This window comes from Sorex araneus, chromosome 9 (assembly GCF_027595985.1).
Source record: "Sorex araneus isolate mSorAra2 chromosome 9, mSorAra2.pri, whole genome shotgun sequence".
NCBI classification, from domain to species: Eukaryota; Metazoa; Chordata; class Mammalia; order Eulipotyphla; family Soricidae; genus Sorex; species Sorex araneus.
The window spans coordinates 58979946-58998810 of record NC_073310.1 but is presented as its reverse complement, the minus strand read 5'-3'; the positions used below and the strand labels follow the sequence as shown (position 1 = coordinate 58998810).

Sequence of the window (18865 nt, the reverse complement as noted above, 5' to 3'; positions counted from 1 at the left end):
TACCAAGGTCAGAACTATCTTGATGGATGATGGGGAGATGTTAGAAGACTTAATTATAATCTAAGTATCTCTCCCTAGTCTAAACAACTCCATTGGGTAGCAATGATGAGTCTTATGTATCATTCAGCATTTTCTTTAAAGAATGGTAAGGAAGGAGCTGAAGAGATACAGGAGTTACGATGCTTGCCTTGCATGCAACCAATGTGGTTCAATCCCTGAAGCTATGAGTGATCCCTGAGCACAGAACCAAGAGCAAGCCCTGGTCACTGTCAGGAATAGCCCAAAAAAACAAAAGAAAAGGGGGAGAGGCAAATAAAACATTTTTTGACAAATATACGTAGGAGAATCACATACAAACACATATATACAGACATATGTGTAGGTAATATCAGTGTCTATCATGTAAGGTTTTCGAAGACAAAACTACAGTACTAGGCAATAAGATGAAAAGGCAGTATGAGAACTGAAATTCTCTAAGGTCTCATTACAATATTACTAAATTTTAGACTTTTTCAGGATGTGATATAAAGAATGGAAGTAAAATACATAAATTCAAATCCCATAGAAGAACAACGTTTTAAAACAACAAAACTCTACACATGCAATAAAATTAAGGAATACTAAGATAACGGATAGAATACGAAAAACAAATAGAAATATAACAGTGGGAATACTTTCAATGACCAAACTATACATGATAAAGAATAAAAATACTAAGAAAAACCAGCAGGCAAAAAACATACAAATAGAAATAAAACAGTAGGAAGAAGTAAAATTCAATAATTCTAAAACATAAGCCATTGACTTTGCCATCTTAAAAAACAGTATTTTTTATACTTTCCAATTTTACTACAAAATAACTAGATTAATATGAGATAAAACACTTTAAAAATAGAGGCAGCATTAAAAATAGATACCAAGTAGTGGTTAAGGTTCCCTTCATAAAAAAGTATCATCCTAAAGGTAAATGTATCTAAGATCAGTCACAAAAAATTTAAAACATGCACATGCATGTGTGTACATACAAATATGTATATACAACATATACACTGCATGTGTATGAGTCCTAGCATGAGTATGCATATATGTATACGCACATTTCTCTTTAATATAGAGACACAAATACAAATACAAACAGATACATGAGGAAAAAATTGGGTGAAATATCAAAATGGTGAGAGTTCAACACCCTTCCAACTCAGTTCCCTGTTCTGCTAGGTCAAGAAAGCAGACACAAAAATAAGTAATTGGGAGCTGGAGTGATAGCACAGCGGGGAGAGCGTTTGCCTTGCACGCGGTTGACCCGGGTTCGAATCCCAGCATCCCATATGGTCCCCTGAGCACCGCCAGGGGTAATTCCTGAGTGCATGAGCCAGGAATGACCCCTGTGCATTGCCGGGTGTGACCCAAAAAGCAAAAAAAAAAAAAAGTAATTGTATCAAATATGTAAAATATAAAACTTAGGACAAACTACCAGTAACATTTCCATCCATGAGGGCATCCACCACCCGTGTTGCTATTTAACAAGCAGTTAAAGACAAAACTAAAATATTGGGCAATAAGATGATTGGTGGGCTGGAGCAATACACAGTAGGTAGGACATTTGCCTTGCATGCGGCCGACCAGGGTTCAATTCCTCCGCCCTTCTCGAGAGCCCAACAAGCTACCGAGAGTATCCTACCTGCATGGCAGAGCCTGGCAAGGTACCCATGGTGTATTCAATATGCCAAAAACAGTAACAACAAGTCTCACAATGGAGACATTACTGGTGCCCACTCGAGTAAATCGATTAACAATGGGACGACAGTGCTCAGTGCTGAGATGACTGGTGACAAACAGATACCACATGTGAGGGCAGAACCTGGGTACCAAAGTAAAGGGAGGTAAAGGTTCCCTCCAGGAAAGGATCATTCTAAAGGCAAATGTATCTAACATCAGTAAGATACTAGATTCGAAAGACCGGGACAGTCACCGACCACCAAGGGTCTCAGATTCTCCAGGAACCAGTGGTGACCCCCGGGCGCCCAGCACTCGGCCCAGGACGCCTGCCACAGGGAGCAGCAGCTGGCAGCACGTGCCATATGGGAGAAAGCAGCAGCGTCAGAGGAGAGGCAAACACGGTCTGTGGTGCTACCGACGCTGCACAGACTCCTACCCCACCTGAGAGCGTGTCCCAGAGGATGCTGGCAGTCGAGCCCAGCTGTCGTGAGAAGAGGCAGAGGCGACAAGCTTGGAAGTGGGGCAGAGCAGAGGCAGGATGAGACGGGAGAGAGGGACAGAGAGAAAGGGTGTAGCCCAGACGGGGATCCACCAGCGTGTGCAAACGAGAGAAACAACGGCCCACACCACCAGCAGCTCGAGGAGGAAAGCAGGCCTCGTGGGAAGGGCCCAGCAGCCTCGCGGTCAGCACCAGCCCTGCCTCTGGGCGAGGCGGCACGCAGAGCAAACGGCAGGCACACACTGGCTGGGCGCCACTGGGAAGCTGCAGCGAACCTCCCCTCTCCTTCGTCCCCTGGGATGGGAGAGACCGACGTGGGACAGCACAGGGACCGGGACATTTATATCCAGTGTTGCACCAACTTCACCCCCAAAACGAAAATGCTCACAGACCTGTTTAAGGCGTGTCTCTAGGCGGGCCTAGAGAGCCAGGCCAGATTCTGGCTATTGTCAACTGTGCAGACAACTGCGTGCTGCGAATCAGTTAAGGAACAAACATGCTAGCCTCTCAGTGCCTGAACTACAAACCATAATGCCTAAAGGAGACAGACAGACAGACAGACAGACAGACAGACAGACAGACAGGCATAGAAGGAAAGTGCCTAGCACAGAGACAGGCCAAGGGGAGGGTGGTGGGAGGCAAACTGGGACACTGGTGCTGGGAAGCGGCCCTGGTGAAGGGATGGGTGTTGGAACATTGTACTACTGAAACCCAACTATGATCACCTTTGTGACTATCTCATGCTGATTCAATTTAAACATAAAAAAGTAAAAAGCTGGGCAGAAGCCGCTCCAAACTATGGAGGGAGATGAGGGGGCAGTTGAGCATTTTCCTCCACAAGTGCTCTGGCTGTGCACACGTACTGCCAGCCTCTTCCCCAACCACCACCACCGCCACCCCAGCACTGGCCACGCCTGGCCCACCCCTGCAAGGGCAAATCACAGTTGTGGTTACAACCCCAGTCTGTTCACAACCCCACCCCCCAAAAAAGAGCTTAAAGCCCACTTTCAGAGGGCCTGAGAGATGGGCGGGGGGAAGGTCAGTGCTTTGCATGCGGCCACCCCTAGTTCCAAGTCCAGCACCACATGGCCTCCCCAGAACTGCCACTGTGCTGCAGAAGCACACACTCATGAAGAGAGTGTCTCTGGGGCACTGAGGATGTGGCTCAATGGGAGAGCATATGCCTTGCACGGGTGAGGCCCTAGGTTCAATCTCTGGCACTGCACACATAAATAAATAAGTAAAATATAACAGAAATGTGGGGCAGGAGCAATAGCAGAGCAGGGGTAGGGCGTTTGCTTTGCACGTGGCCGACCCGGGTTCGATTCCCAGCATCCCATATGGTCCCCGAGCACCGCTAGGAGTAATTCCTGAGTGCAGAGCCAGGAGTAACCCCTGAGCATCGCTGGATATGACCCAAAAAAAGCAAAAAAACAAAAAACAAAAAAAAAATAGAAATGCTCCTTCCTCTACCTCCCTTTAAAAATAAAGTGAGGGAGTTATCTTTTTTTACATGGTGGGGTGAATCTGGGTGTTTTCTACCTAACTGAACCCTCTTAAATAACAATTTGGTGTGCCCTAAGCACAAGTGCGTATCAGCCAAAGACATAATTCTACAGTTTATATTCTGCAAGGATCTTTGAGTTTAACGTGCTTCTCTCGCTGATGTGATGTCTATTCATGAGTTTCCTACCACAGCCCATCCTGTCCTTAATTCTCTCGCTAATCTCCTTTCCTGTAGCACCTTCATAAACAAGTCACATATAATGCTGCTGGTTGAGAAACATCAATTTTATGATTGGGGCGGGGGTGGGGGAATGGTGAATTAGAGCAAGTAAATGGAGAACGCGCTTCAGAAAGGAGGCTTATAAGAGCTGCTGGGAGATCACATAAAAGCGAAAAATGGATTATGATAATGTAGGTCTCTGGTACATGAAATACAAGCCCTGGCTGAAAGGAGGTACAGAATGCAAACCCCTGGCTCTCCAAAGGGCAGTCAATAACCTGTCCAACTATTCACCAAATTCTCTGGCTAGCAATAAGGGTCAAACAACTTGCCACCTTTTGATTTACTTCCTCAGCAAGACTCCATTGTAACTCCTATGTGTATTTACAAAGGAGGGTATTATCAAAGGGATTAGACCGTAAACCTGACCCACCACAGGAGAACATGCTTATCAGCTATTAGAGCATGGCCCTTAGATTTTGAATTACAGTGTAAAGGTGAGAAATTAATACATGCACACATACACACACACAAATACAAAAGTATACCCTAGATTTTTAATCACAGTGTTAAGGTAAGAATACACACACACACACTAACACACTTCTAGATTCTTTATGAGAAAAAAATATGAGCTAGAGGAGTTACTATTCCCTGTGCTATTATTGGCATTGACATGGAAATGGAGAGCAGGGAAGTTCAGGATGGAATTGGGGTCCATGAACACCAAACGGCCCTGTGACTGCAGTCAGGAGGAACACAGACAGATACACAAATGATTTTGGTAACCACAATATCTAAGACATTACTGACAGTCATGCGAAACTAATACATATGAAAACAGAACATTAGAAACACAAGATCATTATATTCTGTGTTTAAAAATAAGGGTAAATGCTGTTTCAAAATAATCCTTCAACTAGGAGGTCTGCTCCATGGCTTGAAAACCAGCCTCACATGCTGGGGGAAAAGGTAGCAGAGATATAGAAGGGGTCACCAAGAAAAGGATGTTGGGAGGACCCGTTCAGGTTGAAAGATGCGTGCCAAAAGTAGACAACAGACTGAACATGATGGCCATTCAATACCCAAAAGGAGAGAGAACCAAAAGGAATGCCCTGCCACAGAGGTGGGGTGGGGTGGTGGGGGAATAGAGTGGGGGTGGTGGGAGGGATACTGGGAACATTGGTGGAGGAGAATGGGCACTGGTGGAGGGATGGGTAAACAATAATTGTATGACTGAAATGCAAACATGAAAGTTCATAAGTTTGTAACTGTACCTCACAGTAATTCACTAAATATAAATAAATAAATAAATACATTTTTTAAATTGAAAAAAATAATCTTTTACTATCTAAAGGAAAGAAGGCACAACTTAATCCTTTGCTTCAAAAACTTACTCAAAGCTAAAGTGAGATTCATACTTATTGTAAAAATGTTGTAGCCTGAATATCCAAGGACAGAAAAATCAGGGGCCAGGAGGACTGGCCCACAGTTGGAAGCTTGCCACAGCTATGTGAGGCAGAGGGCAGTTAGGATACAGAAGGGACCACTATGACAATAATAGTTGTAAATTATCACTCTGGATAACAACTGAGTGCAAAAGTAGGTAAAGTGATATAAGTGATAACCTTTCAGTGTATTGCGAACAGCAATGCCCAAATGAAAAAGGGGGGGAAGGAGGGAGTGTGGGAGATAGGGAGGGAGGGAGAAGAAAAGTGCCTGCCATAGAGGAAGGAGGTGGGGCAGGAGGGAAACTGGGGATACTGATAGTGAGAAACGTACACTGGTGAAGGGATGAGTGGTGGGACATTGCATGACTGAAACCCAATCATGAACAACTTTCTAACTGTGTGTCTCATGGTGATTCAATTAAAAAATAAATTAAGATATTCAAAAAGTTTTAAATGTTTAAATGCAAGTAGTCTTGTAGATAAAGTTAAGGATCAAAAGATTAAATAAATAGAAATAAACTACTATTTAATAATAGTTGTAACAAGAACCTCCACCACTCACACAATGGTCTATACTTAGTCCACGTGCTGGGGGCACACATACCTGATCACACTATTCTTCCTTGTATCCTTCCTTCTTTCTACTGAAGTAGAATTGCATTAGAGCATGAAATAGTGTATAGTGGTATACTGAAAATCAGCAGGAGTATAGACTACACTAAATACACTGTTATAAGTCTACTTCATCAAGAACCAAAGTGTACAGCCTGTAAGGTGTTTGCCTTGAACATCCCCCTGAACACTGCTAGGTTCGGACCAAGCTGATCCTTCCCCTCAAAAGTCCAGTTCATCATACAATTGTCCCCTTTGTCCCAATTTACATGCCCCTTTTTCCCCCTTCCCTTTTGGAAACCACAATTCGATTTTACAGTTCAACAATTTATTGTTTTTATTTAAATCATTGTTTTCTTGTTTTCTCTATCTATCACATGGGAGTGAAATCATAAGATGTTTGTCTATCTCCATCTGGCATATTTCACTAGGAATGGTGTCCTCTAGGTCTATTTATGTGGTGAAAATGTAAAGATTTCATATTTCCTTATTGCCTAGCAATAATCCATTGTGTATATAGACATCTGCTTATTCCATTCATCAGTTCATGAACACTTTGGTAATTGCCATATTACAGTTATTAAGAATAATGTTATAATAGGGCTGGAGCGATAGCACAGCAGGTAGGGCGTTTGCCTTGCACGTGACCGACCCGGGTTCGATTCCCAGCATCCCATATGGTCCCCTGAGCACCGCCAGGGATAATTCCTGAGTGCAGAGCCAGGAGTAACCCCTGTGCAGAGCCAGGTGTGACCCAAAAAGCAAAAAAAAAAAAAAAAAAAGAATAATGTTATAATAAACATGGGATTGCAGGTATGGTTTTGTTAATTTTTTTATAATAACTATTTTCACAGGTATAAGGTGATAACTAATTTTGGGGTGGTTTCTTTTTTTTTTTTTTTTTTTTTTTTTGCTTTTTGGGTCATACCCAGCGATGCTCAGGGGTTACTCTTGGCTCTTCACTCAGGAATTATTCCTGGCGGTGCTAGGGGACCATATGGGATGCTGGGGATTGAACCTGGGTTGGCCATGTGCAAGGCAAACACCCTACCCACTGTGCTATTGCTCCAGCCCCAACTAATTTTTGTTTTGATTTGCATTTTCCTAATAACAAGAAATTATAAACATATTTTTATTTGCCTATGGACCATCTGGATATCTTCTTTGGAGACTTATATAGTCAGATCTTCTGCCCATTTTTTATTCAATCATATCATACTTTCTTGATGGGCCAAGAAAAGACCCCCCATTTCAACAATGTCCTCCAAGCCACTACTGCCAAGTACTCAGAACCACAATGTAAATCTCCTTCCTAGCCATTGACTGCTTACTTGACAATCAGCAGATTAGCTGTTGCTGAAATCTTCAGGATATGAAAGCAATTTCAGCAAGTCAAAAATCTACTGAGCCATTGGCCTCCACTTTAAAATTACAGGAATATTCTTATGGAGAAAGGGGATTCTTCAACACACTTCAAATTGGTCGATTCTATATGAAGTTAACTAAATTCATTTACAATGTTGTTTTTAAGATAGGGAGACTAGGGGGAAACAAGAAAAATTATAGCAAAGTTGGCAGCTTTCACACAAGTAAGTGTTAAAGAAAATGACTTCGGTGTCAGGTCCAGCACTGCTAACTACTCTCTGTGTTTCTACCTGTCCTCCTGCCTCTTCAAAGCAACTCACTAAGCAAGCCGCATTCCTTCCTTGGGTACCTCGAGGCAGATTCCAAGCACTGATAGAACAATTCTTTTTAAAACATGCTTTCTCTGGCTATTGATTATATAATTAAACTAAAACCCAATAGGTCATTCGATTGCTGCAGTGTTCTGTGCCTGGGAGCAGGAAGGAAAATGTGCAGCTTCAGACCTCTTTTCTTCACAACCATTAGGCAGAGGAAAATGAACATTATGAAAAGTCTGAACTGAGTATTCTAAAAGAAAGAGAACCTTTAAAACTGCACGCATCTGCTTCAATGTGGTAGACTCAAATCATAAACCAAGCATCTCCCACTCAAAGCTCAACGTAAGTATTTAAAATGTACACAGAGAGAGAGAGAATAGCTACATTCATACATACATACATGCAGAGGCAGAGTTATTTAAACGGATGAAAGCGCCAGCATGCTCGCTTGGGCAGCTCCTGTACTAAAATTGGAACAATACAGACAAGATTAGCCAGGCTTCTGTGAAAAGATGACTACAAATCCATAAAACATTCAATATCCTTTTTTTTTAGAGTGGAAACCTTGATAGTTAAGAGGAAAGACTAACTACACATCGTTAGATAGGAAACAGAGTCAGGTGGACAGAAAAATAGACCAAACAAAGCTACCCAACCCGGAAAAGTCCCGCAGGTCGACAGGCTATTCAGAGACTTGCAGTCAGACCAGCTGGGGGCTCAGGCCCACCCCATCTCCATTGGCTCCTGATTCTCGGTATCTTCCACTGGTACAAGAGGTATTTTCACAGGCGGACATCTAGATCCATCTTGAAAGAAAACAAGCACTCAACTTATGGGCAAATCCTGACATGAGGCTGCAATGAGGAAGATGTTCAGACTTCCCTAACTAATATTGTTGTGGGAAGTAAAACATTCTAACCCACTCAACTCACCAAGCATAGTCCTCCTGGCTCTTGTGGGTTTTGTTGTGCTTTCTGTTTTGTCCGCAAAAGCAAAGGTTTTCCACTTTAGCTGGCCTTCTCTGTAACACCTCAACAACTGCACAGACTGCACCATGTTCACCACCAAAGGCTGAGCTGCCATATACCAACACCCAGAAGACCCCTATGTCCATATAGTCCATCTCCCATTCCCTCTGCCTGTTTCTTTTTCAGAACCTAAGGGTTTGGTTTTTGTTTTGTTTGTTAATTTGTCTGTCCTATGAACCTGGGATGGAGAACCAGAAGTAAAGGCTAAGATGGTTCCCCAAATCCTGTCTGCTCACCAAGCCCAGTAATGAAATCATGATCCCGGGTTGAAAGAGATGGATGGGACTGGAGAAACAACAGTACAGCAGGCAGAGAGCTTGCCTTGCATGCAGCCAGCCTGGATTCCATCCTCAGCACCCCAAATCGTCTCCTGGACCACCACCAGGAGTGATTCTGAGCACAGAGCCAAGAGCAAGCCCTGAGAACAATCAGGTATGCTCAGAGAAGAGAGGAAGACAGAGAGAGAGAAAGAGAGAAAGAGAGAGAAAAAGAGAGATGAAAATCCACATTCACTTCGGCTGAATTTTCATCACCCAACCAAAATGAAAATTTGAAGAGGAGTTAAGTTGCAGAAGGAAATAAAATTTTTAATTAAATAATAATAAAATGTTTTTTCTCATTTTTTAGTTGAATCACCATGAGATACACAGTTACAAGGCTGTTCATGATTGGGTTCATAGATGGAAGCTTGGCACAGTGGAAGGGCTGGGGGAGGGCAGTTAGGATAGAGAAGGGACCAGGATGGCAATGATAGTTGGAAATGATCCCTCTGGACAAGAACTGAGTGCTGAAAGGAGGTAAAGGCATATACATTATAACCTCTCAGTACCTACATAGCAAACCATAATTCACAGAAGGAAAGAAAGGGTGAGAGAGAGAGAAAGAGAGAGAGAAAGAGAGAGAGAGAGAGAGAGAGAGAGAAGAAAAGCACCTGCCATAGAGGCAGGATGGCAGAGGGTTGGCAGGGAGCAGGTTGGAAGGGTGGTGGGAGAGACACGGGGGATACTGGTGGTAGGAAATGTGCAGTGGTGAAGGGATGGGTGCTGGAACATTGTATGACCGAAACTCAATCATGATAAAATATTATTTAAAGGGTTGGAGCAATATAATAAGAGATAAGGCCCTTGTCTTGAATTATTTTGACCCAGGTTTGATCCTCAGAGCCCCAGATGGTCTCCTGAGGAGTGATCCCTGAGCACAGAGCCAGGGGTAAACCCTGAGCACAGCTGAATTGGCCCAAACAAAAAAACAAACAAAGCAAAAGACCCAAATATCAAGTCACATTTCTGAGGTATTTTAGATCAGGACTGAGACTTACAGCAATTGTATATCTTCTGGGGTAGGCCTGACCACAGAGATGTGTCTCCAATAAAGATTATTTGCACAGTCTATATTTTTTTGGTGCCGTTTTCATATGACTTAATTTGGAAAGATCAATCTATAGACAAGGCACAGAAAACTTAACTGTAACACTAAATAAATGCAAACATTTTAAATTGTTTAATTGTTAAAATGGTAAACATCAATAAATAAGAACAAAGGTGCTTTCTCAATAATTTTTTAAGAAAATTAAATAATTTAGGGCTGAAGATGTAGAACAGCACGTAAGGTGCTTGCCTTCCATGTGGCCGACCCAGAGCCAGGAGTAAATCCTGAGCACTGCCAGGTGTGGCCCATAAAGTAAGCAAGCAAATGAGAATGAAAGAAGAAAAAAAAATTAAAGGATTCAGGATACCAAAAATACTGAGAACAAGTATTTTTGAGAATCCAAACCACTGTTAGTAAAACTGTCTGTTACTGTCAATCATAAACATTCCTATGCCACAAAATCATTCAGTGCACCAAAGCGGGGAAATGCACATTAAAGATTTCTGGGCTAAGACTAGATTTGGTTTACTTGTGAGGCTTAGAAGAATGTTCAAACAAGGAAAATAGAACATTTTGCTCAACTGAAAAAAATTCTGACAGTTTTTTGCTTGAATTTGCAGTTTCTAAATTAGGGATGCCTGATTTAATGAGGTGGCATGTATTATCTGAAACTACTTTAATGTTTCATATTTGGATTTTAAACATTTTGCTGACTGATATTTTCAGTAACTGGTTGTCCTTACCCCAAGTCCCACATTCACATCGCAGCCTTTATTTTAAATAATCTTTTCTGAAATCTGAGTAACATGTCACTTTATTTCTCAAGCTTCAGATACTCCTCTATCCAAAGCACAGACGAATTCTGTCATTGAGATGCAATGGTACTGAGAGAATAAAACAATAAAACTGAGAAGATTCGATTATGAGAACAAGTCCTAGAGATAAAAGGAGAACTTTGACTGCAGAGAGAAATTGCTTTAGCTGAAAACAAAAGGAAAATCCAAAAGGCTATACTAATTCAGTTCATCACCCCTTATTGCCAACATTCAGCCCATTCTTAAATTCAGATAATTTGCAGTAACTCAAGTGATACATGGAGAGCTAAGAAGCATTTCCTCTCCTGTGAAAAGACTCACACTAAAAATAATTTGCTTCTTTTTTCCCATGTTGTCATTGACTTAGTATTGACTTACAATATTGCAAAATTTCAGGGACTTCACTGCACACCTCAATGTGTGTATGATTCCACTGCTCCTCTCACTAACACTCCAGTGCCCTCCCACTGCCCAAAAGATTCTCCACTCATTCCTCCCCTTTGCCTCTGAGAACCACCACAGTTTTCACAGAGTCTAGGAAAAAACTCAAGTTATTGGGCACATACTACTGTGCGAGACCCATGCTGTGTGCAGTATCTCACTGAATCCTCCCAGCACCTGACAGAGATACTTGGACCACACAGCAAGCTGCATGTGCTTGCCCCACCAAACGTCTATGCGTCATGAAGCTGGTGGTTAAACTTTAAGGGATCTTATCAGCAAGCTACTAACTGCAACCATTTTCAAAAATCAATTTATATAAACTTAGAGTTAAATTAATTACAATACAATCAAAGGGAACAAATACTCAAATCTCACCACTTCCCGATTTCGTTAGTGCATTGTATTATTACCTACACTCCTAGCATTGCTTACATCTCCTGGTTCTATAAAGAAAATCATTATCGCCTGCAGTTGAGTAACTAACTCCAGGTTCTGTGAAGTCAGCTTGGGGGTTTACCAAGTAACTTATGGGTCGTATTTGACCACAGCAAATGGTAAACATGCAAGCCAGGCCTTTTGGTCCCCCAGTGGCAGACGTTAAACAGTGACCCCCACTCTACTAGATTCTTCTTTGCAGACCACACCTCATCTCGATAGTTTTCTCTCTCGCTTACAATATTGTGCATTAATTTTGATGAAGATCAACATTTGGCTTTCACACAGAGGTCTCACTTTTCCTTAGAAAACTGAACCACATGGAAAGTGAAAGCAAATTACTTCATTGAACCATTTTGTTAAGTTCTCAGAGGAAGACTTTGACTTTCTTGTTCAAAAAAAATTTTTTTTTCCCAGAAATGCATAAGGAGGCAAATACTGTTATGTAAGCAGGCAAAGAAAAGCCAATAGTCTCCCTCAATATCTTCTGATAATCTGTTTATACTTCTAAAAGTTTACATGCAACAGAAGTCATGGGGCCAGGGAAATAGTATTTGCCTTGCATGCAGCCAACCAAGGTTCAATCCCTGGCACCACATATGGCTTCCCCAAATCCCAGAAGGGAGGCCTAAGTACAGAGTCAGCACTGAACACTGAAGCACATGGCCCAAAAACCAAAACCAAAAAAGGACTCATAATCTTCCCTGAATATAGACATTGGTCTATTTTAAAGATGTTGGTCTTTCACAATGGCCATGGAATATTGCTCTGTAGTTGGAAGCTTTCCTCATGAGCTGGGGGAGAAGGCAGCTGGAATAAAGAAGGAACCACTAAGTCAATGATGGTTGGAGGAGTTGTTCAGGATAGGAGATGTGTGCTGAAAGCAGATAAGGGACCTGTATTGCAAACCATATGCCCAGAAGTAGAGAGAGAGTATGCGGGAAATTGTCTGCCATAGAGGCAGGGGGAGGGCTGGGCTGGGAGGGATACTGGGGACATTGGTAAAAATGTGCACTGGTGAAAGTAAAGTGAAATTTACCAATTACACATGCGGGGTGGGGGACTGGGGAGGTGGGGGGAAGGGAGTGGTATATCGTGATTCTTGGTGGTGGAATATGTGCACTGGCGAAGGGATGGGTGTTTGAGCATTGTATAACTGAGACTTAAACCTGAAAGCTTTGTAACTTTCCACATGGTGAATCAATAAAAGAATTAAAAAAAAAATGTGCACTGGTGGAGGGATGGGTGTTCAATCATTGTATGACTGAAACTCACACATGAAAGCTTTGTAACTATATCTCATGATGATTCCATTTAAAAGATGTTTTAATTTTTTTAAAAAGGTTGATCTTTAAAAGGGGTCTGATTTGCATTAGGTTACCAGTGCCAGGCCACCCCAGGTGGGAAAAGGTGCTGTCCCATCGCCTATTCCCCTTGGCAGCTCAGTGGCTGCCATCTTCCAGAGGCCAATGGACAGTCAGGTATGGGTCAGCTGTGACAAGACACTCAGGGTCTCATGGAATTGGGGTGGAGCTGGCCCTTTCCTTCCCTGCCCCAACAAGACCCTAAGTTGCCACCCGCAAATGGCCCCTCTGGCTACTGATCAAGCTGCTTAACAGTCATGATCCCAGAGACTCAGAAACAAATCTCGGAACCCAGCAGCTTTCATCAGAAATCCCTGCAGATTTAATTATTAAAGTTTCAAAAATCTAGCACTGGTTGCTTTTGTTCTCATTAGCCAAAATCTGGAAACAACCCAACTGCCCTAGAATAGACGACTGGGTAAAGGAACTTTGGTACATCTACAGAATGGAATACTATGCAGCTGTTAGGAGAGGTGAAGTATGAAATTTGCTTATAAATGGATAGACATGGAGAGTATCATGCTAAGTGAAATGCATCAGAAAGAGAGGGACAGACATAGAAGGACTGCACTCATTTGTGGCATATAGAATAACATCACATGAGGCTGACACCCAGGACAGCAGATACAAGGGCCAGGAGGATTTCCCCATAGCTAGAAGCCTGCTTCATGAGCAGAGGAGAGAAGGCAGATGGGATAGAGAAGGGATCACTAGGAAAATGATGGCAGGAGGAATCAGTCAGGATGGGAGATGTGGGCCAAAAGTAGATAATGGACCAAACATGATGACCTCTCAGTGTCTGTGTTGCAAGCCATAATGCTGAAAAGTAGAGAGAAAGAGAGAGCATGGGGAATATTGTCTGCCATGGAATCAGGGGGAGGATGAGAAACGGGCGTATACCAGAAATATTGGTGGTGGGGAATGTGCACTGGTGGAGGGATGGGTGTTTGATCATTGTGTGATTGTAACCCAAACATGAAAGCTTGTAACTGTATCATGGTGATTCAATAAAATTTTTTTTAAAAATTCAAAAATTGGGGCTGGAGCGATAGCACAGCGGGTAGGGCATTTGCCTTACATGCGGCTGACCCAGGTTCGATCCCCAGCATCCCATATGGTCCCCTGAGCACCACCAGGAGTAATTCCTGAGTGAAGAGCCAGGAGTAACCCCTGTGTGTCGCCAGGTGTGATCCAAAAAGAAAAAAAAATTCAAAAATCAAAAATCGGCTATGCAACATCATATGCTATTCATAATCAGCAATAGAAAACAAAGTGTCTAATATTGTCTTTTCGGCAGATCTAAGTGTTAGGGAAAAAATCTCAAATAATACTGGTGGGTCTGGTGTCAAAATATTGAATGTAATCAAAGTAGAGAGAGTAATGTGGAGATCATCTGCCACACAGGTAGGGGGAGGGGGTGGGAGAGGGTATATTGGGGGTTTTGGTGGTGGAAAATGTGCACAGGAGAAGGGATGGGTGTTTCATCATTGTATGACCGAGACTTAAACCCGAAAGCTTTGTAGCTGCTCTCACAGTGATTCAATAAATAAATTTATTTATTAAAAAAATTTAAAATAAATAAATATATAAAGGGGTCTGGTTATATAAAATAAATAAATAAATTTCTTTCCAGGGCCGGAGAGATAGCACAGCAGGTAGGGCGTTTGCCTTGCACACAGTCGACCCAGTTCGATCCCCGGCATCCCATATGGTCCCCCAAACACTGCCAGGAGCAATTCCTGAGTGCAAAGCCAGGAGTAACCCCTGAGCATCGCTGGGTGTGACCCAAAAAACAAAAATTAATTAATTAATTAATTAATTACTTTCTTTTCAAAAGGGTCTGATTATAACCCAATAATACCATTGTTTCATTACATATTACACCACTCTTCCATCCAACACTTTGCATCCACCAGATGGTGGGGCCAATTTTTGCTGCTTTTCTTTTTTCAGTAAAATGGACCACCACCAACCAGTTGTCAATCTACCAAAAGACAGCAGTCAACATCGACTAATTTAGAAGCAGTCTTTCAGAATCTTGAAAGCCTGCAATCATAAAAAACCAAGATCTTCAAGTGTGCTCTCGGCACACAATGAACAAGATAATTAGTTCTTTGCCTTGAATATTTAACTTTCCTATTTAAGATGGACAACTGCTAGATATCATTCTTCAAAATTTATTTCTTTAATAATACATGCAACTCAGCTCTGTGCATATACACACATGATTAAAAGAATTATTTTATTAATTAATTTTAAACTGATTTTTTTTTACTCAGGAAAAACTGCAGAGGGAAAAGTTCTAATAACACCATCTTTCCACCTACAAGGATTGATTATGTTGTAACTGTCACTCCCCAGGAAAATTTCTGCCAAGCAAAAACGCTGAAGTCACTCAAACCTTCTTTCTTTCAACTAGTAATTATTAAGTCTCTCGTAACAACTATATTTAATTAACACAGATGCATCAGACTATGTAACCACATACCATTATGCATTTGTTTTCATGATCACCAATCAAATATTGTAAAATAAAAGGAGTGCCAAAGTTCAAAAGGAAGGAGAGAATAGCAACATTACTTATACACTCAGATCTGTTCATCTATATCCACAACATGCATACCTGTGCCAGAAGCTCCTTGGGGCATACCTGATCTTAAACAAGGCCAGATATTTCTTTGGACAGAAGGATAGTAGGGGAAGGAGGTGCTCTGATATCTAATGTTGGAGCAATGATGGATCGATCAGGCTAACGGGTTTTTCCCAAAGCAGGTGTGGCTCTGTTCAGGAAGGCCATTCTCAGTGCTTCTCAGCACATCTCCTGAGAGATGCTGCAAGGCAGAACTTCAGTTCAGGAATGTAGATTGGAAAATTAAAAAAAAAAAAAACAGAAAGGGAATTCACACAACTTTGCAGATTCTTTCCTCAACACTGGGCTTTCCAACCTAATGAAGTTGCTGCCACTTTTTCCTGACTGTTTTCTGCCTGATTGCCCAGGCAGTACATCTATCCCACTTTCCAGGCCCTGATGAAAAGTTCCTTTTCCACAAATTCTTCCCCGATGCCTCAGTCACATTTGCAAGATGGTTCCTGTCTTACTCAATGGTGGGAACCCCTTATGCCTGCACTGGTATTTGTACCCATTCTTCTTAATTGCCTGGGTGCTTCCTAGAGTGAGCAAGGATGAAGAGGGCTTTCAGGGAGGGAGGAAGAAATTGCAAAAAAATATATTCAATGACTATGAATGATTGAAAGAACGATACAGAGAGCAGTTCATTGGAAACTAGAGAAAATTAAAAGATATACCTGGTTCAATACATGGGAATTCTCAGGTAAATGTTGATTAATACAGGACAGGGGTTTAGGCACTGACCTCACAATGCAGTGATCCCTGGCACTGCCTATTTGTCAGGTTGGCCCAACTCTCCTCCCAATTTTGTCTTATTTTAGAAAATAAAATGTCTTGCCGGTTTATTCAGAAATGAAAATGAAAGACTTGCTACACACTCTGATTTGGTCATCAACCAAGAGCTAAGTGAGACATCCTTGGTCAAATGTCTGCCACTACTTGATGAAATCCCATCTCGACCCAAGTTCCAGTCCCAGTATAGTATCAGGGCAGTTGCCTTCTCTGACTGTAAGATAACATGGGGTTTGTCCTTTTAGCCTTGGCATAGGGAACTTAGAGTTTACCTTAGAGTAATGGCCTTTCTGTATGGACACAGGAAGACAGTTAATAATATGCTTTGTTACTTGGGAGCTGATTGACTCCAATAATACTTACTCCTGGGCATCTGCTTTCTCAACTCAGTTGCCCTTAGTTCCTAACACCCCAAAAGTAGGGTCCCGATGAGGGATGGAATGGACCCAGGGCCAGCTGTGAGCCAGCTGTGAGCTACCCTGGGCCAGGCCAAAGCGCCACAATACTCAACTATAAGTTGAGAGCATGGTCATAGACAAATGCTGTCGTAATCCAAAAGTAACGACGAGACTAGGACCCTGCTGGGGTTAGGAAGACTAACCTGGCCTGAGGACTTTGGTCTGGAATATATAGTGAGATGTCCTCAGGAAGAACCAAACTTTAAGTCTGATATATTGTGCTTACTGTGCTCATACAGGATGACATTGCTAGAAATAATAGAAGTAAATTCACTATAACTATTTAAGCGGATTACTAGCTGAGGAAGGAAGAGAGGGACATACCCTGATACACCCTTGTTTGGCTCCCACCCTTGAGCGGATCTCCTTAGATGAGATTTCCTTAGATGAGATTTTGTTAATCTCCTCAAGAAATGGTCTTACCCTTCTTTGTTGATTTGTTAATGTTAAACCCACCTTTGTGCTATTGCCCTATGTAATTTGCTATGTAAACTAAGACAGTGGGACTACTGAGGGGAGACAGAAGAAGACAGAAGAGACAGAAGAAAACGACACAAGAGAAGACAGAGAAGACACACGGGAAGACACAGAAGCGAAGACAGAGGTCAGAAGAGACCAGAGGAGAGACTACTGAGGCAGAGACAGAGAGACAGACAGAAGAGAGCACAGCGGCACACACAGAAGCAGAGAGAGCACAAGGAGGAACTGCCCCGATCTGGTCTTTACACAGCAGCTCGAGAACACCAAATGTGAGCGGTGCGTGCAAGAGAGAGCTGCCCCGAGTGCCCTCGGACAACAGAACAACACGACACACATCATATCGTCTCCCCCTCCCTTGCGTGCACGCCACCCTTGTGATTTTTTACACCGACAAGGGGAAGGGAACAGGAAGCAGCCAGCAATGCCTGAGTCCTACTAAAGAACACACACCTCACCCCTCTCCCACACTGATTCAGTAGCATCTCTTTGTGTTTGTATTTAATACCGTCCCCAAATGTAGAATAAACAGACTAAGAGAGGAAGGGCTCCCTTGCAGTGCCAGGAGTCCCAGGAGTCCCACGGATGTTTCTTAGCCACCAAGTCAAAGGTTCAATGCAAGGGGTGTTACTTGGGTCCTCCAGAGCTCAGGGGACCAGGTGGTCCTGGAAATCAAACTTTCATCAGGCACATTCATACCAGTGCTCTAACCACTATACTATCTCCCAGCCCCTAAAAACATAAATCTTGTTAAAGATACACTCCACCATGTCTCAAGCTAGAGATAAAATCAATATGAGCTAAATGGGAAACAGACAGTGTGCTGGAGTTTTGTTGAAATCTGGAAGTCAAAATAACCTATGCAACTATTGTGTGACTCAGAAGTTGTTTCTCAACTCTCTGTGACCTTGAGCAAGTCACTTGTTCTCAAGAAGCTCTCTTTCTGCACATGGTAAGAAGAAAAAATCTTCCCTGCATGCCTAAGTGATGTTGACAAAGACCATCCACAGAAATGTCATAAAAGAATATATAATTTTCAAGTATTATTCACTTTGCCAAGAAGGCCACTTTTATCCCACAATGATATTTCCAAGTTCTCATAAGCTTGCCTTCTTTGTGGGGCATGCAAGCACCACAGACTCTATTTACAAATGATAAACCCAGAAGCCACTCAACAAAAGACTTCTGTGCGTCACAATGGCAACCAATTTCAATGCAAAGTGAAGAGCTTTCCAAGACAAAAATTTCCACTGTGGCAGCTTCACTAAGAGGAAGTGTCTGCATTGGATTGTTAGAGCAGTCCAGCCCTTCTGGGGAGGAAAGTGGCCCAGTGTAAATGGGATCTACAAATGACCCACGTTATATT

General features: G+C 42.4%; 1 protein-coding gene and 1 non-coding gene across 2 annotated transcripts in view; one reads left to right on the top strand and one right to left on the bottom strand.

Annotated features, from left to right (window-relative positions):
* Positions 1-18865, bottom strand: part of NEBL (nebulette) — a 381507-nt gene that overhangs the window by 244397 nt on the left and 118245 nt on the right. The gene's annotated exons all lie outside the window — the stretch shown is intronic.
* On the top strand, positions 8130-8237 carry LOC129398987 (U6 spliceosomal RNA). Its single transcript, XR_008626843.1, has one exon. It is a non-coding gene; the product is annotated as a U6 spliceosomal RNA (small nuclear RNA).